The sequence below is a fragment of the Ipomoea nil genome, unplaced genomic scaffold (assembly GCF_001879475.1).
Source record: "Ipomoea nil cultivar Tokyo-kokei standard unplaced genomic scaffold, Asagao_1.1 scaffold0164, whole genome shotgun sequence".
In the NCBI taxonomy this organism is placed as follows: domain Eukaryota; kingdom Viridiplantae; phylum Streptophyta; class Magnoliopsida; order Solanales; family Convolvulaceae; genus Ipomoea; species Ipomoea nil.
The window spans coordinates 1,044,813-1,068,267 of record NW_017616592.1 but is presented as its reverse complement, the minus strand read 5'-3'; the positions used below and the strand labels follow the sequence as shown (position 1 = coordinate 1,068,267).

The 23,455-nt window shown below is 33.3% G+C and overlaps 14 non-coding genes across 14 annotated transcripts; all 14 read right to left on the bottom strand.

The window, feature by feature from the left end:
- Positions 1-8,469: 8,469 nt before the first annotated feature.
- Positions 8,470-8,543, bottom strand: TRNAN-GUU. Its single transcript has one exon. It is a non-coding gene; the product is annotated as a tRNA-Asn (tRNA).
- A 688-nt stretch (positions 8,544-9,231) lies between these two features.
- TRNAN-GUU lies at positions 9,232-9,305 on the bottom strand. The gene has a single exon. It is a non-coding gene; the product is annotated as a tRNA-Asn (tRNA).
- Positions 9,306-9,993: 688 nt separating this feature from the next.
- TRNAN-GUU lies at positions 9,994-10,067 on the bottom strand. The gene has a single exon. It is a non-coding gene; the product is annotated as a tRNA-Asn (tRNA).
- A 728-nt stretch (positions 10,068-10,795) lies between these two features.
- Positions 10,796-10,869, bottom strand: TRNAN-GUU. The gene has a single exon. It is a non-coding gene; the product is annotated as a tRNA-Asn (tRNA).
- A 690-nt stretch (positions 10,870-11,559) lies between these two features.
- On the bottom strand, positions 11,560-11,633 carry TRNAN-GUU. The gene has a single exon. It is a non-coding gene; the product is annotated as a tRNA-Asn (tRNA).
- Positions 11,634-12,323: 690 nt separating this feature from the next.
- TRNAN-GUU lies at positions 12,324-12,397 on the bottom strand. The gene has a single exon. It is a non-coding gene; the product is annotated as a tRNA-Asn (tRNA).
- Positions 12,398-13,090: 693 nt separating this feature from the next.
- TRNAN-GUU lies at positions 13,091-13,164 on the bottom strand. Its single transcript has one exon. It is a non-coding gene; the product is annotated as a tRNA-Asn (tRNA).
- A 690-nt stretch (positions 13,165-13,854) lies between these two features.
- TRNAN-GUU lies at positions 13,855-13,928 on the bottom strand. Its single transcript has one exon. It is a non-coding gene; the product is annotated as a tRNA-Asn (tRNA).
- Positions 13,929-14,654: 726 nt separating this feature from the next.
- On the bottom strand, positions 14,655-14,728 carry TRNAN-GUU. Its single transcript has one exon. It is a non-coding gene; the product is annotated as a tRNA-Asn (tRNA).
- A 726-nt stretch (positions 14,729-15,454) lies between these two features.
- On the bottom strand, positions 15,455-15,528 carry TRNAN-GUU. The gene has a single exon. It is a non-coding gene; the product is annotated as a tRNA-Asn (tRNA).
- Positions 15,529-17,195: 1,667 nt separating this feature from the next.
- TRNAN-GUU lies at positions 17,196-17,269 on the bottom strand. The gene has a single exon. It is a non-coding gene; the product is annotated as a tRNA-Asn (tRNA).
- Positions 17,270-18,734: 1,465 nt separating this feature from the next.
- Positions 18,735-18,808, bottom strand: TRNAN-GUU. Its single transcript has one exon. It is a non-coding gene; the product is annotated as a tRNA-Asn (tRNA).
- A 1,469-nt stretch (positions 18,809-20,277) lies between these two features.
- On the bottom strand, positions 20,278-20,351 carry TRNAN-GUU. The gene has a single exon. It is a non-coding gene; the product is annotated as a tRNA-Asn (tRNA).
- Positions 20,352-23,255: 2,904 nt separating this feature from the next.
- On the bottom strand, positions 23,256-23,329 carry TRNAN-GUU. Its single transcript has one exon. It is a non-coding gene; the product is annotated as a tRNA-Asn (tRNA).
- Positions 23,330-23,455: the final 126 nt, after the last annotated feature.

Here is a 23,455-nt window from a genome sequence, read left to right as displayed (position 1 = left end):
GGAGCTTGTTTTAACCCATACAATGCCTTCTTTAATTTGTAGACTTGATCACCAACGTCTTTTACCTCAAAACCAGGTGGTTGTTCGACGTAAACTTCTTCTTCAAGTAAGCCATTAAGAAATGCGCTCTTTACGTCCATTTGATATACCACGAAATTCTTGTGCGCTGCGTATGCTAGGAATATCCGGATTGCTTCGAGTCGTGCGACGGGGGCGAATGTCTCATCAAAATCAATGCCTTCTTCTTGTGAATACCCCTTCGCAACTAATATTGCTTTATTCCTAACAATGACGCCGTCTTCGTTTGCTTTGTTCCTAAAGACCCATTTAGTGCCAATTACATTTTGGTGCGTTGGTCTTGGAACAAGTTTCCATACGTCATTGCGCTTGAATTGATCTAATTCCTCTTGCATGGCATCTATCCAACTTGGATCGGCTAAAGCTTCATTAATTTCTTTTGGTTCCAGTTGAGATAGAAAGCATGAGAACATTGCATCTTGTTGTTGGTTCCTAGTAGATGATCGCGTCTTCACTCTGTCACTTGGATCTCCAATGACTAAGTCATGTGTGTGACTTCTTAGCCATTTTCGATTTGGTTGGAATTTTGTTGGATTCTCAGAGTTTCCTTCTTGATGTGATTCCACTTGTTGTGTATTAATGATGGTTGCATCTTCGGGTTCAACTACTGGAATTTCTTCTTGTGCAATTTCAGTTGTGCGTGATATTTCGGGTATCACATTTGATATTGCCTCAATTTGGTGATCACCCATATCACTTGATTCTTCTACTTCCTGCAACACATTGTCTTCGAACAAATCATTAGATTTAATTAAATCACGATTACCTTCACCATTTTTGCCGTTATTGTCGTGATTTTCATCGAACACAACGTGAATCGATTCTACTACCACCATTATTGATCTGTTGAATATTCTATATGCCTTGCTGGTAGATGAATATCCCAAGAATATTCCTTTATCCGCTCGCTCGTCAAAAGTCTTTAATTGAGACTTTCCATTAACAAGTACAAAACATTTACAACCAAATGTATGAAAATAGGTGAGATTGGGTTTTCTCCCTTTCCATAATTCATAAGGTGTTTTGTTATAAGACTTGTGGATTAGACTGCGATTTTGAGTATAGCATGCCGTGTTAATTGCTTCTGCCTAAAATCTTTTTGGTAGACCGGCGGCCGTTATCATGACTCGTGCGGCTTCCTTGAGTGTTCGATTTCTTCTTTCAGCTACACCATTTTGTTGCGGCGTTCGTGCGGCAGATAATTGATGTAAAATTCCTTGTGAATTGCAGTAAGATTGAATCACTCTGTTCACGAACTCTGTTCCTCGATCGGTTCGTATTGTAGCAATCTTCATGTCTTTTTCGGCTTGCAGTAGCTTCAATAGCTCTGGCAACTTTGATAAGACTTCATCCTTTTTCTTGATGAATATTGTCCATGTGTACCTGGAAAAATCATCAACAACAACCAAAGTATATTTCTTACCACTTATTTTCAAAAAAAAAACTTACCACTTATACTTACTGGGTCTACTGGACCAAATAAATCCATGTGCAGTAGACTTAAGGGTCTTGATGTTGACTCTTGAGCTTTGACTTTGAATGATGCTTTGATTTGTTTTCTTTTCTGGCATGCATCACAAATTTGATTTTTCTTGAACACAATGTTGGGTAGTCCTTCGACTATATTATTTCTTGCAAGCTTGTTGATGGTTTTGAAATTCAAATGATTTAGCCTTCTGTGCCATTCCCAACAAGCTTCATTCGAATTATTTGCCATCAAGCATACGGATTCCTTCGTTGTACTCCAATCCACAACATACATGTTTTTCTTTCTTGATCCCGCGAGTACGACTTCATTCGTAGATTCGTCCTTGACTTGACATTTGCCTTTGTAAAATTCTACGAGATATCCTTTGTCGCAAAATTGACTTGTACTAAACAAGTTGAATTTTAATCCTTCGACATAAGATACGTCATCAATTCGTAGACCATTTTTCACAATTGCGCCGGTTCCTTTTGTCATTCCATATCGATCGTTTCCACCAAACACTACTTTTGGTCCTTCGATACTTTTGAACTCAACTAGACTAGCTTTATTGCCGGTCATATGTCGAGAGCAACCGCTATCGAAATACCAAACTTCCTGCGAGAAAGATTAATTATTTTTAGGTACCCATGCTTGATTGGGTCCTTTTGTGTTAGTAATTTTTGGCATCCAAATCCACCTAGATCCCACTGATCCAAGAATAGGTGATCTGTAACCATTAAAAACATTATAATCATAGCACACTTTCGAATAATGATTCGGTGCAGGTTGGGAAGCAGATAGTTGCTTGATCCTATGAAAAAGAGCAAATCTGGACTTGGTCCATGGTTTGTCATCAAGCGACCAATCTTGTTCTGAGGGATATAATCTCCCAGCCCCAATTCTCGGAATTCTTCCGATATTCCTATGAGGTTTTGTTGCACTAGACTCGTTGGTTCTCTTTGGAGATACAAATTTTTGCCTTTTAAAAATTTGTTGCCTATCCGAGATATTAAATTTTTGATTCGGCTTTGCAACATTTTTCTTGGCATTTATTTGTTTACCAACTCCTTGTCTCGTTGTGCTATACTGACTTTTCACAAATTTTACCACTGGAACTTTATTAATTAAAGTAGTAGTAGAATTAGTCAGTTTTACAGGGGTTTGAGAACATGATGGATCGTAGCCTAGTCTGGCTTTATCTCAAGCGGGTTTCTGCATATTTACCATTTTATCCATTATTTTGGATGAATTCGTAAATGATGCGATTACTTCCCGAAGGTTATGTTCTCGAACCTCTCTAGCTTTGCATTCTTCTTGAAGACGAACATTTTCGGCTTTCAAATTACTCATTTCATTTAGAGCATTTTGCAATTTTTGTGACATTTCTTCCTTTTCAAGAATTAACGTATTATTGCGCTCTTTGATTTGAGTGTGAGTGGCCATGACTTTTTGAGAATCTTCCATAAGACTTTGAAATGATTCTTGAGTCTGGAAAGAAGTGTCAACTGAACTAAAAGAACTAAAAGAACTAAAAGAGCTAGAAGATACCTCTTCGTCGATTTCACGCGCCATATAACATTCTTCATGTTCGGATGTCTTGCCCACTAGGCATAGTAGCGCCGTATCTTCTTGTGATGAATCACTCTCGTCACTAGATGATTCTTCGGATTCACTTGCTTCTAAGGGATTGCTTATTAGTGCCTTCCGTTTGCCCTTTTTGAATTTCTTCTCTTTGGATTTGTATTCCACATGTGGAGAAGTATTCGAATTTTTGTCCGCCTTGGGGTGTGGACATTCGGCCATAAAATGTCCAGGCTTTCTACAATTGTAACACACGTTTGTGTTATCTTCGACCGATTCCCTTCTTGATCTTCTATTTTCTCGAAAGAAATTTCCTTGTGGTGATCCTTTGTTCTTTCGCATGAACTTCTTGAATTTCCTAACAAATAAAGAAAATTGTTCGTCAGTTAAAAAATCATTATTTCCTACTGACCTTGATGTTGAGGGTTGTTCGGCCATCAATGCGGATGTTCGTTCATCACGTTCTTCCTCGACTCGTGTCTTCATTTCGAACTCATACGCCTTAAGATCACTAAAGAGTTTATCCGTAGATAATGTCCTTAAATCTCTATGATCGCGCATTGCGGTCACCATCATATCCCAATTTGTAGGTAGTCCGCGTAACACTTTGAGCGATATTTCTTTCTGGGTAATGGTATTTCCCAGATCCGTGATCTCTCCAAGAATTTTGATCAATCGAGCTTCCATGTCGGTGATGCTTTCGTTCGGTAGCATTTTGAAATCTTCGAACCTCTTCATGGCAATGGTTAGTTTGTTGTATTTTCTTGTTCATCGCCTTCACCGATTCCGATAAGTGTATCCCATATTTCTTTTGCTGTAGTGCACTTTCGAATCTTTGGGAATATGGTGTCATCGACCGCTTTGAACAAAATATCTTTGGCAATGTTGTCCAAATTATTTCGCCCTCTATCTTCCTTTGTCCACTCCATTTTTGGCTTTGGTATATACCGTGGAGCATTTGGAGTTAGTGCGGCACGGCTGCAGTGTTAACTTCCATAATTTGGATAGGACCATTTGCGATAACTTCCCACATTTCGTCATTTAAAGCAGATAAGTGCACCTGCATACGTATTTTCCAATCATCAAATTTATCAAGTGAGAAAAGCAAATTTTGAGCAAGAGCCATATCTCTCTTCATCTTGAAGATTTTGAGATCTATCTAGCAGTCAAAATTGACTCAAATAGACAACCGCTCTGATACCACTTGTTGGTCCCGAAAGGGTGGCGAGAAGTCTAGAGGGGGGGTGAATAGACTTCTCTAACTTTTCAAACTTTCTTCGAAAACACACAAGGCAAATAACACTTTGATAATTTCAACTCTAAGTAACAAGCATCAACAAGATAAACAACGTAGAGCGTGCAGCGGAATAGATAGCGGTAAAGTGTTATGCTTATAATTGCTGTGCTCAAGGAGATATTCTAAACATGCAACACGTTAGAAACACTTGATATGGTTCAAGGATGATGTACGTAAAGTTAGGCTTGCATGCATACGTGGGAACTATCAAACCCAGACATATAAAGATAAGCGATAAATCGTAATTGGGTTAGTTCGCAGTTAGAATAAGCATGCATGAAATGTATGAGCAGTAAGTAAACAGAGAGAGAGATTTATAGTGGTTCAGAGGTGGTGTAATCCTCCTAGTCCACTCTTCTCCTTTCACTTCAAGGAGGAAATTCACTATTCTTCGATCACCCAGATACAATAGTGAATAAGTGTCCACCGACACTTCTCCGAGTGCTTCGCACAAAGCTACACTCCTCCAAGGTTTTTCGCAAGCTCCTCTTGTTACTCCGCCATCCCGAGTACTTCGCACCAAGTTGTACTCCTACACCACGAGAACTACGCACAAAGCTACGTCCTCCAAGGGTTTTCACAAGCTCTTCTTGTTACTCTGCCCTTCACCACGAGTGCTACGCACAAAGCTACACTCCACCAGGGTTTTTCACTCTCTCTAGTTACTCCACCCTCTTTCTACACTCAGTAGAGAATATTACAAAGAAATAAAATTTCTCTCTCACTCAGACTTGAATTTTATTCTATGAAGCTCTGTTTCCCCCTTTTTCGGCTAATAAAGAATATAGCTTGTTTATTTTAGCCGTTGTTCAAGTTGTTGAACTGTTCAATCTCTTTAGGGTTTTTCTTGCTTAACTGCTCTCTTCTCTTTTCACTGCTACTTGTCTTCAAGTCTGCTTGGACAATTTATAGCTAGTAAAAGCTATTTGCCCGTTGATCAACTTTTGATCTTGATCGTCCATTTTGAATTGTAGTTGATCAAATAATATTGTCAACTTGATCTGAAATATTAGGTAGATGTAATTTCTCCTTTTGTCAGATGATTTGAATAATTTGTCCGTTGCCGTTTCTTGAATTTTGTAGCCTCCAGAATTTGAATAAATTCGGCGCGGCAATCTTTGACATTTCTGGTCCTTCACAAATACTCTGACATGTCAAGTTGATCAAATAATTTATCTGCTGATTCTTGCTTGAGTATAAAATAATTTCTCCGCGAATCAGCCTTCTTTGAGCGTCTCCGGTTCCACCGTAAAAACTTGATGTTTAGATGAAACTATATCAGTTATTTTCTCCTTCATGATCCTTGTAAAATGATCCTTGTAAAATAATATACTGGAACCTCTGTAAAAACTTCACAGTTGTTCATGGTGAGATGCTCTGTTTCGAATTTCTAGCTTGGTTCACCATACTTGGTGTGTTTTTCCATATGGTGCATGGCTTTTGTGAGACTTGAGCATTTTACTTAGTCTCCATATTCTTAGCTAGTCTCCAATACACTCAGGCTAGTCTCTCATACGGTTTGGTATACTTTGAGCTAGTCTCCCATACGGTATACGGTCCAATATACTTGACCTTGAGCTAGTCTCCCATACTGTCCAAGCTAGTCTCCCATACGGTATACGGTCTCATACAGATAGAGCTAGTCTCCCAAGCTTAAAAATGCTTCACTTGAGATTTGAACTTAGGATCATTTGGCATAGCTCACACGTGCTTCATCCAACCCCTCTAGCATGGTTCTTGGTGACTTATCCGCATCATAATTGTGTTAAGCTATAATCCCGCTTAACATCTAAAATCAACATGTGATTTTCCAGACTTGTACATGGGTTGCATGATATGGGTGCACCATACTCCGTAGACTCAACCTGACTCAAATAGAATAAAAATGGGGACTACTTGATTTTTCAAAAATACATTCGGCTCATCAAAATTTACAATATTTTCCTAACAGTAAGTGTGATGTCATTACACGAAATGGTAGTTGTCACAATCAACCAATCTGAATAGCCACATATCTTAATTTGAGGCTCACCATACACAACCCAACCTTATCCTTATACACATAATATAATGTGGTAAGTTTTACAACATCAATAAAAATTTGAAGTGTATATTTATAATTAAAATAAGTTCAGTCAGTAGTTTCAATTGATGATATATACATACTTATGGAAGTAAATTTTGAAGAGTTCAAATTTCAGACCTTGTTTACAAACTTTAAATCGTTGTGACGTGTATTATGAATTTTTTTTTCTCTATCTTACAATATCAAGACAGTTATATAACTAAAAAAGTAAAATTATCTATAAAAAAAATACTTCTATGACATAAAATTTCTAATTCGTGAGCTTTCGATACAAGCTAGACAACAAGTTTCTGACCGAGTGCTGTTGCAATGGAACTATTAGTGTGAGACTTGTGAGTTCAAATTTCGCTAGTCACTAGACGAAGGACTTGAACCTTCAACCTTGTTGCTATCAGCCACACCCTCTAACCAATTAAGCTACTCCAGCAAACATTAAAAAATATATATTTTTTAAAAAGAAATAATGAAACCTAATTGCGGCCCTAAGATCACATATTTAATTAAAGTCGGAACTAAAATGGACCATTATTCTTCTTTCTTTTTTTTTTTTAATGCACATGATGATTTACAAGGTAGTATATGTTCTATACTTTCTCAAACATTTTCAAACAAAAAATCTAAGCCCCCAACGTAGGTAACTGTGATGTCATTACACGAAATGGTAGTTCGCACAATCAACCAATCTGAGTAGCCACATATCTTAATTTGAGGCTCACCATACACAACCCAACCTTAGCCTTATACACATAATATAATGTGGTAAATTTTGATGACTAGTTTCAATTGATGATATTTACAAACTAATGGAAGTAAATTTTGAAGAGTTCAAATTTCTGACCTTGTTTACAAACTTTAAATCGTTGTGACGTGTAATTTGAATTTTTTTTTCTCTATCTTATAATATCAAGACAGTTGTATAACTAAAAAAGTTAAATTATCTATAAAAAAATACTTCAATGACATAAAATTCCTAATTTGTGAGCCTTCCACACAAGCTAGACAACAACTTTCTGTCCGAGTGTTGTTGTAGTGGAACTATTAGTATGAAACTGGTGAGTTCAAATGTCAATAGTCGCTAAAAAGAAGGACTTGAACCTTTGACCTCGTCATGGTTAACAGCCACAAACTCTTACCAACTGAGCTACTCCAACAAACATTAAAGAATATTTTTTTTTAAAGAAATAATGAAACCTAATTGCAGCCCTAAGATCACATATTTATTTAAAGTCGGAACTAAAATGGGCCATTATTCTTCTTTCTTTTTTTTTTTAATGCCCATGATAATTTACAAGGTAGTATATGCTCTATAGTTTCTCAAACATTTTCAAACAAAAAATGAAAGCCCCCACCGCGGGTAACTAGGATGTCATTACACTAAATGGTAGTTGGCACAATCAACCAATCTGAATAGCCACATATCTTAATTTGAGGCTCACCATACACAACCCAACCTTAGCCTTATACACATAATATAATGTGGTAAGTTTTACAACATCAATAAAAATTTGAAGTGTATATTTATAATTATAAAATTTAGTCACTAGTTTCAATTGATGATATATACAAACTTATGGAATTAAATTTTGAAGTGTTTAAATTTCTGACTTTGTTTACAAACTTTAAATCGTTTTGAAGTGTAATTTGATTTTTTTATTTCTCTATCTTATAATAACCAGACAGTTATATAACTAAAAAAGTAAAATTATCTATAAAAAAATACTTCTATGACATCAAATTCCTAATTTGTGAGCCTTCCGTACAAGCAAGACAACAAGTTTCTACCCGAGTGTTGTTGCAGTGGAACTATTAAAAAAGTAAAATTATCTATAAAAAAATACTTCTATGACATAAAATTCCTAATTTGTGAGCCTTCCGTACAAGCAAGACAACAAGTTTCTACCCGAGTGTTGTTGCAGTGGAACTATTAGTATGAGACTGGTGAGTTCAAATGTCGCTAGTCGCTAGAGGAAAGACTTAAACCTTCCACCTTGTGGTTAACAGCCACACGCTCTAACCAACTGAGCTACTCCAGCAAACATTAAAGAATATTTTTTTTAAAGAAATAATGAAACCTAATTGCGGCCCTAAGATCACATATTTAATTAAAGTCGGAACTAAAATAGACCATTATTCATCTTTCTTTTTTTTTTTTTTAATGCCCATGATGATTTACAAGGCAGTATATGTTCTATACTTTCTCAAACATTTTCAAACAAAAAATCAAAGCCCCCACCGTAGGTAACTGTGATGTCATTACACGAAATGGTAGGTGTCACAATCAACCAATCTGAATAGCCACATATCTTAATTTGAGGCTCACCATACACAACCCAACCTTATCCTTATACACATAATATAATGTGGTAAGTTTTACAACATCAATAAAAATTTGAAGTGTATATTTACAATTATAATAAGTTTAGTCACTAGATTCAATTGATGATATATACATACTTATGGAAGTAAATTTTGAAGAGTTCAAATTTCTGACCTTGTTTACAAACTTTAAATCGTTGTGACGTGTAATTTGAATTTATTTTTTCGCTATCTTAAAATATCAAGACAGTTATATAACTAAAAAAGAAAAATTATCTATAAGAAAAATACTTCTATGACATAAAATTCCTACTTTGTGAGCCTTCCATACAAGCAAGACAACAAGTTTCTGCCCTAGTGTTGTTACAATTTTACTATTAGTATGAAACCGGTGAGTTCAAATGCCGCTAGAGGAAGGACTTGAACCTTCAACCTTGTGGTTAACAGCCACACGCTCTAACCAACTGAGCTACTCCAACAAACATTAAAGAATATTTTTTTTAAAGAAATAATGAAACCTAATTGCGGCCCTAAGATCACATATTTAATTAAAGTCGGAACTAAAATGGACCATTATTCTTCTTCTTCTTCTTTTTAATGCCCATGATGATTTACAAGGTAGTATATGTTCTATACTTTCTCAAACATTTTCAAAAAAAAAATCTAAGCCCCCACCGTAGGAAACTGTGATGTCATTACACGAAATGGTAGGTGTCACAATCAACCAATCCGAATAGCCACATATCTTAATTTGAGGCTCACCATACACACCTCAACCTTATCCTTATACCCATAATATAATGTGGTAAGTATCACAACATCAATAAAAATTTGAAGTGTATATTTATAATTATAAATTGAAATTTAGTCACTAGTTTCAATTGATGATATATACATACTTATGGAAGTAAATTGTGAAGAGTTCAAATTTCTGACCTTGTTTACAAACTTTAAATCGTTGTGACGTGTAATTTGATTTTTTTTCTCTATCTTATAATATCAAGACAGTTATATAACTAAAAAAGTAAAATTATCTATAAAAATACTTCTATGACATAAAATTCCTAATTTGTGAGCCTTCCATACAAACAAGACAACAAGTTTCTACCCGAGTGTTGTTGCAATTTTATTATTAGTATGAAACCGGTGAGTTCAAATGTCGCTAGTCGCAAGAGGAAGGACTTGAACCTTCGACCTTGTGGTTAACAGCCACACGCTCTAACCAACTGAGCTACTCCAGCAAACATTAAAGAATATTTTTTTTTAAAGAAATAATGAAACCTAATTGCGGCCCTAAGATCACATATTTAATTAAAGTCGGAACTAAAATGGACCATTATTCATCTTTCTTTTTTTTTTTTTTAATGCCCATGATGATTTACAAGGCAGTATATGTTCTATACTTTCTCAAACATTTTCAAACAAAAAATCTAAGCCCCCACCGTAGGTAACTGTGATGTCATTACACGAAATGGAAGTTGGCACAATCAACTAATTTGAATAGCCACATATCTTAATTTGAGGCTCACCATACACAACCCAACCTTAGCCTTATACCCATAATATAATGTGGTAAGTTTCACAACATCAATAAAAATTTGAAGTGTATATTTACAATTATAATAAGTTTAGTCACTGGTTTCAATTGATGGTATATACATACTTAAGGAAGTAAATTTTGAAGAGTTCAAATTTGTGACCTGGTTTACAAACTTTAAATCGTTGTGACGTGTAATTTGAATTTTTTTTTTCGCTATCTTATAATATCAAGACAGTTATATAACTAAAAAAGAAAAATTATCTATAAAAAAAATACTTCTATGACATAAAATTCCTACTTTGTGAGCCTTCCATACAAGCAAGACAACAAGTTTCTGCCCGAGTGTTGTTGCAATTTTACTAGTTTCTGCCCGAGTGTGGTTGCAATTTTACTATTAGTATGAAACCGGTGAGTTCAAATGTCACTAGTCGCTAGAGGAAGGACTTGAACCTTCAACCTTGTGGTTAACAGCCACACGCTCTAACCAACTGAGCTACTCCAGCAATCATTAAAGAACATTTTTTTTAAAGAAATAATGAAACCTAATTGCGGCCCTAAGATCACATATTTAATTAAAGTCGGAACTAAAATGGACCATTATTCTACTTCTTTTTTTTTTTATAATGCCCATGATAATATACAAGGTAGTATATGTTATATACTTTCTCAAACATTTTCAAACAAAAAATGAAAGCCCCCACCGCGGGTAACTAGGATGTCATTACACGAAATGGTAGTTGGCACAATCAACCTATCTGAATAGCCACATATCTTAATTTGAGGCTCCCCATACACAACCCAACCTTAGCCTTATACACATAATATAATGTGGTAAGTTTCACAACATCAATAAAAATTTGAAATGTATATTTTTAATTATAATATGTTTATTCACAAGTTTCAATTGATGATATATACATACTTATGGAAGTAAATTTTGAAGAGTTCAAATTTCTGACCTTGATTACAAACTTTAAATCGTTGTGACGTGTAATTTGAATTTTTTTTTTCTCTATCTTATAATATCAAGACAGTTATATAACTAAAAAAGAAAAATTATCTATAAAAATACTTCTATGACATAAAATTCCTAATTTGTGAGCCTTCCATACAAGCAAGACAACAAGTTTCTGCCCGAGTGTTGTTGCAATTTTACTACTAGTATGAAACCAGTGGGTTCAAATGTCGCTAGTCGCAAGAGGAAGGACTTGAACCTTCGACCTTGTGGTTAACAGCCACACGCTCTAACCAACTGAGCTACTCCAGCAAACATTAAAGAATATTTTTTTTAAAGAAATAATGAAACCTAATTGCGGCCCTAAGATCACATATTTAATTAAAGTCGGAACTAAAATGGACCATTATTATTCTTCTTCTTCTTTTTAATGCCCATGATGATTTACAAGGTAGTATATGTTCTATACTTTCTCAAACATTTTCAAAAAAAAAATCTAAGCCCCCACCGTAGGAAACTGTAATGTCATTACACGAAATGGTAGGTGTCACAATCAACCAATCCGAATAGCCACATATCTTAATTTGAGGCTCACCATACACAACTCAACCTTATCCTTATACCCATAATATAATGTGGTAAGTATCACAACATCAATAAAAATTTGAAGTGTATATTTATAATTATAAATTGAAATTTAGTCACTAGTTTCAATTGATGATATATACATACTTATGGATGTAAATTGTGAAGAGTTCAAATTTCTGACCTTGTTTACAAACTTTAAATCGTTGTGACGTGTAATTTGATTTTTTTTTTCTCTATCTTATAATATCAAGACAGTTATATAACTAAAAAAGTAAAATTATCTATAAAAATACTTCTATGACATAAAATTCCGAATTTGTGAGCCTTCCATAAAAGTTAGACAACAAGTTTCTACCCGAGTGTTGTTGCAGTGGAACCATTAGTATGAAACCGGTGAGTTCAAATGTCGCTAATCGCTAGAGGAAGGACTTGAACCTTCGACCTTGTGGTTAACAGCCACACGCTCTAACCAACTGAGCTACTCCAGCAAACATTAAAGAATATTTTTTTTTAAAGAAATAATGAAACCTAATTGCGGCCCTAAGATCACATATTTAATTAAAGTCGGAACTAAAATGGACCATTATTCATCTTTCTTTTTTTTTTTAATGCCCATGATGATTTACAAGGCAGTATATGTTCTATACTTTCTCAAACATTTTCAAACAAAAAATCTAAGCCCCCACCGTAGGTAACTGTGATGTCATTACACGAAATGGAAGTTGGCACAATCAACTAATTTGAATAGCCACATATCATAATTTGAGGCTCACCATACACAACCCAACCTTAGCCTTATACCCATAATATAATGTGGTAAGTTTCACAACATCAATAAAAATTTGAAGTGTATATTTACAATTATAATAAGTTTAGTCACTGGTTTCAATTGATGGTATATACATACTTAAGGAAGTAAATTTTGAAGAGTTCAAATTTGTGACCTGGTTTACAAACTTTAAATCGTTGTGACGTGTAATTTGAATTTTTTTTTTCGCTATCTTATAATATCAAGACAGTTATATAACTAAAAAAGAAAAATTATCTATAAAAAAAATACTTCTATGACATAAAATTCCTACTTTGTGAGCCTTCCATACAAGCAAGACAACAAGTTTCTGCCCGAGTGTTGTTGCAATTTTACTACTAGTATGAAACCAGTGGGTTCAAATGTCGCTAGTCGCAAGAGGAAGGACTTGAACCTTCGACCTTGTGGTTAACAGCCACACGCTCTAACCAACTGAGCTACTCCAGCAAACATTAAAGAATATTTTTTTTAAAGAAATAATGAAACCTAATTGCGGCCCTAAGATCACATATTTAATTAAAGTCGGAACTAAAATGGACCATTATTATTCTTCTTCTTCTTTTTAATGCCCATGATGATTTACAAGGTAGTATATGTTCTATACTTTCTCAAACATTTTCAAAAAAAAAATCTAAGCCCCCACCGTAGGAAACTGTAATGTCATTACACGAAATGGTAGGTGTCACAATCAACCAATCCGAATAGCCACATATCTTAATTTGAGGCTCACCATACACAACTCAACCTTATCCTTATACCCATAATATAATGTGGTAAGTATCACAACATCAATAAAAATTTGAAGTGTATATTTATAATTATAAATTGAAATTTAGTCACTAGTTTCAATTGATGATATATACATACTTATGGATGTAAATTGTGAAGAGTTCAAATTTCTGACCTTGTTTACAAACTTTAAATCGTTGTGACGTGTAATTTGATTTTTTTTTTCTCTATCTTATAATATCAAGACAGTTATATAACTAAAAAAGTAAAATTATCTATAAAAATACTTCTATGACATAAAATTCCGAATTTGTGAGCCTTCCATAAAAGTTAGACAACAAGTTTCTACCCGAGTGTTGTTGCAGTGGAACTATTAGTATGAAACCGGTGAGTTCAAATGTCGCTAATCGCTAGAGGAAGGACTTGAACCTTCGACCTTGTGGTTAACAGCCACACGCTCTAACCAACTGAGCTACTCCAGCAAACATTAAAGAATATTTTTTTTTAAAGAAATAATGAAACCTAATTGCGGCCCTAAGATCACATATTTAATTAAAGTCGGAACTAAAATGGACCATTATTCATCTTTCTTTTTTTTTTTTAATGCCCATGATGATTTACAAGGCAGTATATGTTCTATACTTTCTCAAACATTTTCAAACAAAAAATCTAAGCCCCCACCGTAGGTAACTGTGATGTCATTACACGAAATGGAAGTTGGCACAATCAACTAATTTGAATAGCCACATATCTTAATTTGAGGCTCACCATACACAACCCAACCTTAGCCTTATACCCATAATATAATGTGGTAAGTTTCACAACATCAATAAAAATTTGAAGTGTATATTTACAATTATAATAAGTTTAGTCACTGGTTTCAATTGATGGTATATACATACTTAAGGAAGTAAATTTTGAAGAGTTCAAATTTGTGACCTGGTTTACAAACTTTAAATCGTTGTGACGTGTAATTTGAATTTTTTTTTTCGCTATCTTATAATATCAAGACAGTTATATAACTAAAAAAGAAAAATTATCTATAAAAAAAATACTTCTATGACATAAAATTCCTACTTTGTGAGCCTTCCATACAAGCAAGACAACAAGTTTCTGCCCGAGTGTTGTTGCAATTTTACTAGTTTCTGCCCGAGTGTGGTTGCAATTTTACTATTAGTATGAAACCGGTGAGTTCAAATGTCACTAGTCGCTAGAGGAAGGACTTGAACCTTCAACCTAGTGGTTAACAGCCACACGCTCTAACCAACTGAGCTACTCCAGCAATCATTAAAGAACATTTTTTTTAAAGAAATAATGAAACCTAATTGCGGCCCTAAGATCACATATTTAATTAAAGTCGGAACTAAAATGGACCATTATTCATCTTTCTTTTTTTTTTTTTTTAATGCCATGATGATTTTCAAGGCAGTATATGTTCTATAATTTCTCAAACATTTTCAAACAAAAAATCTAAGCCCCCAGCGTAGGTAACTGTGACGTCATTACACGAAATGGTAGGTGTCACAATCAACCAATCTGAATAGTCACATATCTTAATTTGACGCTCACCATACACAACCCAACCTTATCCTTATACACATAATATAATGTGGTAAGTTTTACAACATCAATAAAAATTTGAAGTGTATATTTACAATTATAATAAGTTTAGTCACTAGATTCAATTGATGATATATACATACTTATGGAAGTAAATTTTGAAGAGTTCAAATTTCTGACCTTGTTTACAAACTTTAAATCGTTGTGACGTGTAATTTGAATTTATTTTTTCACTATCTTAAAATACCAAGACAGTTATATAACTAAAAAAGAAAAATTATCTATAAAAAAATACTTCTATGACATAAAATTCCTACTTTGTGAGCCTTCCATACAAGCAAGACAACAAGTTTCTGCCCGAGTGTTGTTGCAATTTTACTAGTTTCTGCCCGAGTGTGGTTGCAATTTTACTATTAGTATGAAACCGGTGAGTTCAAATGTCGCTAGTGGCTAGAGGAAGGACTTGAACCTTCAACCTTGTGGTTAACAGCCACACGCTCTAACCAACTGAGCTACTCCAGCAAACATTAAAGATTATTTTTTTTAAAGAAGTAATGAAACCTAATTGCGGCCCTAAGATCACATATTTAATTAAAGTCGGAACTAAAATGGACCATTATTCTTCTTCTTTTTTTTTTTAATGCCCATGATGATTTACAAGGTAGTATATGTTCTATACTTTCTCAAAAATTTTCAAACAAAAAATCTAGGCCCCCACCTTTGAAAACTGTGATGTCATTACACGAAATGGTAGGTGTCACAATCAACCAATCTGAATAGCCACATATCTTAATTTGAGGCTCACCATACACAACCCAACCTTGTCCTTATACACATAATATAATGTGGTAAGTTTTACAACATCAATAAAAATTTGAAGTGTATATTTATAATTATAATAAGTTTAGTCACTAGTTTCAATTGATGATATATACATACTTATGGAAGTAAATTTTGAAGAGTTCAAATTTCTGACCTTGTTTACAAACTTTAAATCGTTGTGACGTGTAATTTGAATTTTTTTTTTCGCTATCTTATAATATCAAGACAGTTATATAACTAAAAAAGAAAAATTATCTATAAAAAAAATAGTTCTATGACAAAAAATTCCTACTTTGTGAGCCTTCCATACAAGCAAGACAACAAGTTTCTGCCCGAGTGGTGTTGCAATTTTACTAGTTTCTGCCCGAGTGTGGTTGCAATTTTACTATTAGTATGAAACCGGTGAGTTCAAATGTCGCTAGTCGCCAGAGGAAGGACTTGAGAACCTTCGACCTTGTGGTTAACAGCCACACGCTCTAACCAACTGAGCTACTCCAGCAAACATTAAAGAATAATTTTTTTTAAAGAAATAATGAAACCTAATTGCGGCCCTAAGATCACATATTTAATTAAAGTCGGAACTAGAATGGACCATTATTCTTCTTCTTTTTTTTTTTAATGCCCATGATGATTTACAAGGTAGTATATGTTCTATACTTTCTCAAACATTTTCAAAAAAAAAAAATCTAAGCCCCCACCGTAGGAAACTGTGATGTCATTACACGAAATGGTAGGTGTCACAATCAACCAAACCGAATAGCCACATATCTTAATTTGAGGCTCACCATACACAACTCAACCTTATCCTTATACCCATAATATAATGTGGTAAGTATCACAACATCAATAAAAATTTGAAGTGTATATTTATAATTATAAATTGAAATTTAGTCACTAGTTTCAATTGATGATATATACATACTTATGGAAGTAAATTGTGAAGAGTTCAAATTTCTGACCTTGTTTACAGACTTTAAATCGTTGTGACGTGTAATTTGATTTTTTTTTTCTCTATCTTATAATATCAAGACAGTTATATAACTAAAAAAGAAAAATTATCTATAAAAAAACACTTCTATGACATAAAATTCCTACAAGCAAGACAACAAGTTTCGGCCCGAGTGTTGTTGCAAGTTTACTAGTTTCTGCCCGAGTGTGGTTGCAATTTTACTATTAGTATGAAACCGGTGAGTTCAAATGTCGCTAGTCGCTAGAGGAAGGACATAAAATTCCTACTTTGTGAGCCTTCCATCCAAGCAGGACAACAAGTTTCTGCCCGAGTGTTGATGCAATTTTACTAGTTTCTGTCCGAGTGTGGTTGCAATTTTACTATTAGTATGAAACCGGTGAGTTCAAATGTCGCTAGTCGCTAGAGGAAGGACTTGAACCTTTGACCTTGTGGTTAACAGCCACACGCTCTAACCAACTGAGCTACTCCAGCAAACATTAAAGAATATTTTTTTTAAAGAAATAATGAAACCTAATTGCGGCCCTAAGATCACATATTTAATTAAAGTCAGAACTAAAATGGACCATTATTCATCTTTCTTTTTTTTTAATGCCCATGATGATTTACAAGGCAGTATATGTTCTATACTTTCTCAAACATTTTCAAACAAAAAATCTAAGCCCCCCCCGTATGTAACTGTGATGTCATTACACGAAATGGAAGTTGGCACAATCAACCAATCTGAATAGCCACATATCTTAATTTGAGGCTCACCATACACAACCCAACCTTAGCCTTATACCCATAATATAATGTGGTAAGTTTCACAACATCAATTAAAATTTGAAGTGTATATTTATAATTATAAAATTTAGTCACTAGTTCCAATTGATGTTATATACAAACTTATGGAAGTAAATTTTGAAGAGTTCAAATTTTTGACCTTGTTTACAAACTTTAAATCGTTGTGACGTGTAATTTGAATTTTTTTTCACTATCTTATAATATCAAGACAGTTATATAACTAAAAAAGTAAAATTATCTATAAAAAAATACTTCTATGACATAAACTTTCTAATTCGTAAGCTTTTCATACAAGCAAGACAACAAGTTTCAGACCGAGTGTTGTTGCAATGGAACTATTAGTATGAGACATGTGAGTTCTAATTTCGCTAGTCGTTAGAGGAAGGACTTAAACCTTCAACCTTGTTGTTAACAACCACACCCTCTAACCAACTGAGCTACTCAAGAAACATTAAAAAATATATTTTTTTAAAAAAGAAATAATGAAAACTAATTGCGGCCCTAAGATCACATATTATTATATTATTTAATTAAAGTCGGAACTAAAATGGACCATTATTCTTCTTTCATTTTTTTTTAATGCCCATGATGATTTACAAGGTAGTATATGTTCTATAATTTCTCAAACATTTTCAAACAAAAAATCTAAGCCCCCACCGTAGGTAACTGTGATGTCATTACACGAAATGGTAGGTGTCACAATCAACCAATCTGAATAGCCACATATCTTAATTTGAGGCTCACCATACACAACCCAACCTTATCCTTATACACATAATATAATGTGGTAAGTTTTACAACATAAATAAAAATTTGAAGTGTATATTTATAATTATAATAAGTTTAGTCACTAGTTTCAATTGATGATATATACATACTTATGGAAGTAAATTTTGAAGAGTTCAAATTTCTGACCTTGTTTACAAACTTTAAATCGTTGTGACGTGTAATTTGAATTTTTTTTTTTAGCTATCTTATAATATCAAGACAGTTATATAACTAAAAAAGAAAAATTATCTATAAAAAAAACACTTCTATGACATAAAATTCCTACTTTGTAAGCCTTCCATACAAGCAAGACAACAAGTTTCTGCCCAAGTGTTGTTGCAATTTTACTATTAGTATGAAACCGGTGTGTTCAAATGTCGCTAGTCCCTAGAGGAAGGACTTGAACCTTCCACCTTGTGGTTAACAGCCACACGCTCTAACCAACTGAGCTACTCCAGCAAACATTAAAGAATATTTTTTTTAAAAGAAATAATGAAACCTAATTGCGGCCCTAAGATCACATATTTAATTAAAGTCGGAACTAAAATGGACCATTATTCATATTTCTTTTTTTTTTTTAATGCCCATGATGATTTAAAAGGCAGTATATGTTCTATACTTTCTCAAACATTTTCAAACAAAAAAACTAAGCCCCCACCGTAGGTAACTGTGATGTCATTACACGAAATGGAAGTTGGCACAATCAACCAATCTGAATAGCCACATATCTTAATTTGAGGCTCACCATACACAACCCAACCTTAGCCTTATACCCATAATATAATGTGGTAAGTTTCACAACATCAATTAAAATTTGAAGTGTATATTTATAATTATAAAATTTAGTCACTAGTTCCAATTGATGTTATATACAAACTTATGGAAGTAAATTTTGAAGAGTTCAAATTTTTGACCTTGTTTACAAACTTTAAATCGTTGTGACGTGTAATTTGAATTTTTTTTCACTATCTTATAATATCAAGACAGTTATATAACTAAAAAAGTAAAATTATCTATAAAAAAATACTTCTATGACATAAACTTTCTAATTCGTAAGCTTTTCATACAAGCAAGACAACAAGTTTCAGACCGAGTGTTGTTGCAATGGAACTATTAGTATGAGACATGTGAGTTCTAATTTCGCTAGTCGTTAGAGGAAGGACTTAAACCTTCAACCTTGTTGTTAACAACCACACCCTCTAACCAACTGAGCTACTCAAGAAACATTAAAAAATATATTTTTTTAAAAAAGAAATAATGAAAACTAATTGCGGCCCTAAGATCACATATTATTATATTATTTAATTAAAGTCGGAACTAAAATGGACCATTATTCTTCTTTCATTTTTTTTTAATGCCCATGATGATTTACAAGGTAGTATATGTTCTATAATTTCTCAAACATTTTCAAACAAAAAATCTAAGCCCCCACCGTAGGTAACTGTGATGTCATTACACGAAATGGTAGGTGTCACAATCAACCAATCTGAATAGCCACATATCTTAATTTGAGGCTCACCATACACAACCCAACCTTATCCTTATACACATAATATAATGTGGTAAGTTTTACAACATAAATAAAAATTTGAAGTGTATATTTATAATTATAATAAGTTTAGTCACTAGTTTCAATTGATGATATATACATACTTATGGAAGTAAATTTTGAAGAGTTCAAATTTCTGACCTTGTTTACAAACTTTAAATCGTTGTGACGTGTAATTTGAATTTTTTTTTTTAGCTATCTTATAATATCAAGACAGTTATATAACTAAAAAAGAAAAATTATCTATAAAAAAAACACTTCTATGACATAAAATTCCTACTTTGTAAGCCTTCCATACAAGCAAGACAACAAGTTTCTGCCCAAGTGTTGTTGCAATTTTACTATTAGTATGAAACCGGTGTGTTCAAATGTCGCTAGTCCCTAGAGGAAGGACTTGAACCTTCCACCTTGTGGTTAACAGCCACACGCTCTAACCAACTGAGCTACTCTAGCAAACATTAAAGAATATTTTTTTTAAAAGAAATAATGAAACCTAATTGCGGCCCTAAGATCACATATTTAATTAAAGTCGGAACTAAAATGGGCCATTATTCATATTTCTTTTTTTTTTTAATGCCCATGATGATTTACAAGGCAGTATATGTTCTATACTTTCTCAAACATTTTCAAACAAAAAAACTAAGCCCCCACCGTAGGTAACTGTGATGTCATTACACGAAATGGAAGTTGGCACAATCAACCAATCTGAATAGCCACATATCTTAATTTGAGGCTCACCATACACAACCCAACCTTAGCCTTATACCCATAATATAATGTGGTAAGTTTCACAACATCAATTAAAATTTGAAGTGTATATTTATAATTATAAAATTTAGTCACTAGTTCCAATTGATGTTATATACAAACTTATGGAAGTAAATTTTGAAGAGTTCAAATTTTTGACCTTGTTTACAAACTTTAAATCGTTGTGACGTGTAATTTGAATTTTTTTTCACTATCTTATAATATCAAGACAGTTATATAACTAAAAAAGTAAAATTATCTATAAAAAATACTTCTTTGACATAAACTTTCTAATTCGTGAGCTTTTCATACAAGGTAGACAACAAGTTTCAGACCGAGTGTTGTTGCAATGGAACTATTAGTATGAGACTTGTGAGTTCTAATTTCGCTTGTCGTTAGAGGAAGGACTTGAACCTTCAACCTTGTTGTTAACAACCACACCCTCGAACCAACTGAGCTACTCCAGCAAACATTAAAAAAAATATTTTTTTTTAAAGAAATAATGAAACCTAATTGCAGCCGTAAGATCATATATTTAATTAAAGTCGGAACTAAAATGGACCATTATTCTTCATTCATTTTTTTTAATGCCCATGATGATTTACAAGGTAGTATATGTTCTATACTTTCTCAAACATTTTCAAACAAAAAATCTAAGACCCCACCGTAGGTAACTGTGATGTCATTACACGAAATGGTAGTTGGCACAATCAACCAATCTGAATAGCCACATATCTTAATTTGAGGCTCACCAGACACAACCCATGCTTAACCTTATACCCATAATATAATGTGTTAAGTTTCACAACATCAATAAAAATTTGAAGTGCATATTTATAATTATAAAATTTAGTCACTAGTTTCAATTGATGTTATATACAAACTTATGGAAGTAAATTTTGAAGAGTTCAAATTTTTGACTTTGTTTACAAACTTTAAATCGTTGTGACGTGATACTTCTATGACATAAACTTTCTAATTCGTGAGCTTTTCATACAAGAAAGACAACAAGTTTCAGACCGAGTGTTGTTGCAATGGAACTATTAGTATGAGACTTGTGAGTTCTAAATTCGCTTATCGTTAGGGGAAGGACTTGAACCTTCAACCTTGTTGTTAACAGCCATACCCTCTAACCAACTAAGCTCCTCCAGCAAACATTAAAAAATATATATTTTTTTAAAAAGAAATAATGAAACCTAATTGCGGCCCTAAGATCACATATTTAATTAAAGTCGAAACTAAAATGGACCATTATTCTTCATGTTTTTTTTTAATGCCCACGATGATTTACAAGGTAGTATATGTTCTATAATTTCTCAAACATTTTCAAACAAAAAATCTAAGCCCCCACCGTAGGTAACTGTGATGTCATTACACGAAATGGTAGGTGTCACAATCAACCAATCTGAATAGCCACATATCTTAATTTGAGGCTCACCATACACAACCCAACCTTATCCTTATACACATAATATAATGTGGTAAGTTTTACAACATCAATAAAAATTTGAAGTGTATATTTATAATTATAATAAGTTTAGTCACTAGTTTCAATTGATGATATATACATACTTATGGAAGGAAATTTTGAAGAGTTCAAATTTCTGACCTTGTTTACAAACTTTAAATCATTGTGACGTGTAATTTGAATTTTTTTTTTCGCTAAATCTTATAATATCAAGATAGTTATATAACTAAAAAAGAAAAATTATCTATAAAAAAAATACTTCTATGACATAAAATTCCTACGTTGTGAGCCTTCCATACAAGCAAGACAACAAGTTTCTGCCCGAGTGTTGTTGCAATTTTACTATTAGTATGAAACCGGTGAGTTCAAATGCCGCTAGTCGCTAGTGGAAGGACTTGAACCTTCATCCTTGTTGTTAACAGCCACACCCTCTAACCAACTGAGCTACTCCAGCAAACATTAAAAATATATTTTTTAAAAAAAGAAATAGTGAAACCTAATTGCGGCCCTAAGATCACATATTTAATTAAAGTCGGAACTAAAATGGACCATTATTCTTCTTGTTTTTTTTTTTAATGCCCATGATGATTTACAAGATAGTATATGTTCTATACTTTCTCAAACATTTCCAAACAAAAAATCTAAGCCCCCACCGTAGGTAACTGTGATGTCATTACACGAAATGGAAGTTGGCACAATCAACCAATCTGAATAGCCACATTTCTTAATTTGAGGCTCACCATACACAACCCAACCTTAGCCTTATACCCATAATATAATGTGGTAAGTTTCACAACATCAATAAAAATTTAAAGTGTATATTTATAATTATAAAATTTAGTCACTAGTTTCAATTGATGTTATATACAAACTTATGGAAGTAAATTTTGAAGAGTTCAAATTTTTGACCTTGTTTACAAACTTTAAATCGTTGTGACGTGTAATTTGAATTTTTTTTCTCTATCTTATAATATCAAGACAGTTATATAACTAAAAAAGTAAAATTATCTATAAAAAATTCTTCTATGACATAAACTTTCTAATTCGTGAGCTTTTCATACAAGCTAGGCAACAAGTTTCAGAACGAGTGTTGTTGCAATGGAACTATTAGTATGAGAGTTGTGAGATTTAATTTCGCTAGTCGTTAGAGGAAGGACTTGAACCTTCGACCTTGTTGTTAACAGCCACACCCTCTAACCAACTGAGCTACTCCATCAAACATTAAAGAATATTTTTTTTTAAAGAAATAATGAAACCTAATTGCGGCCGTAAGATCACATATTTAATTAAAGTCAGAACTAAAATGGACCATTATTCTTCTTTCTTTTTTTTTTTAATGCCC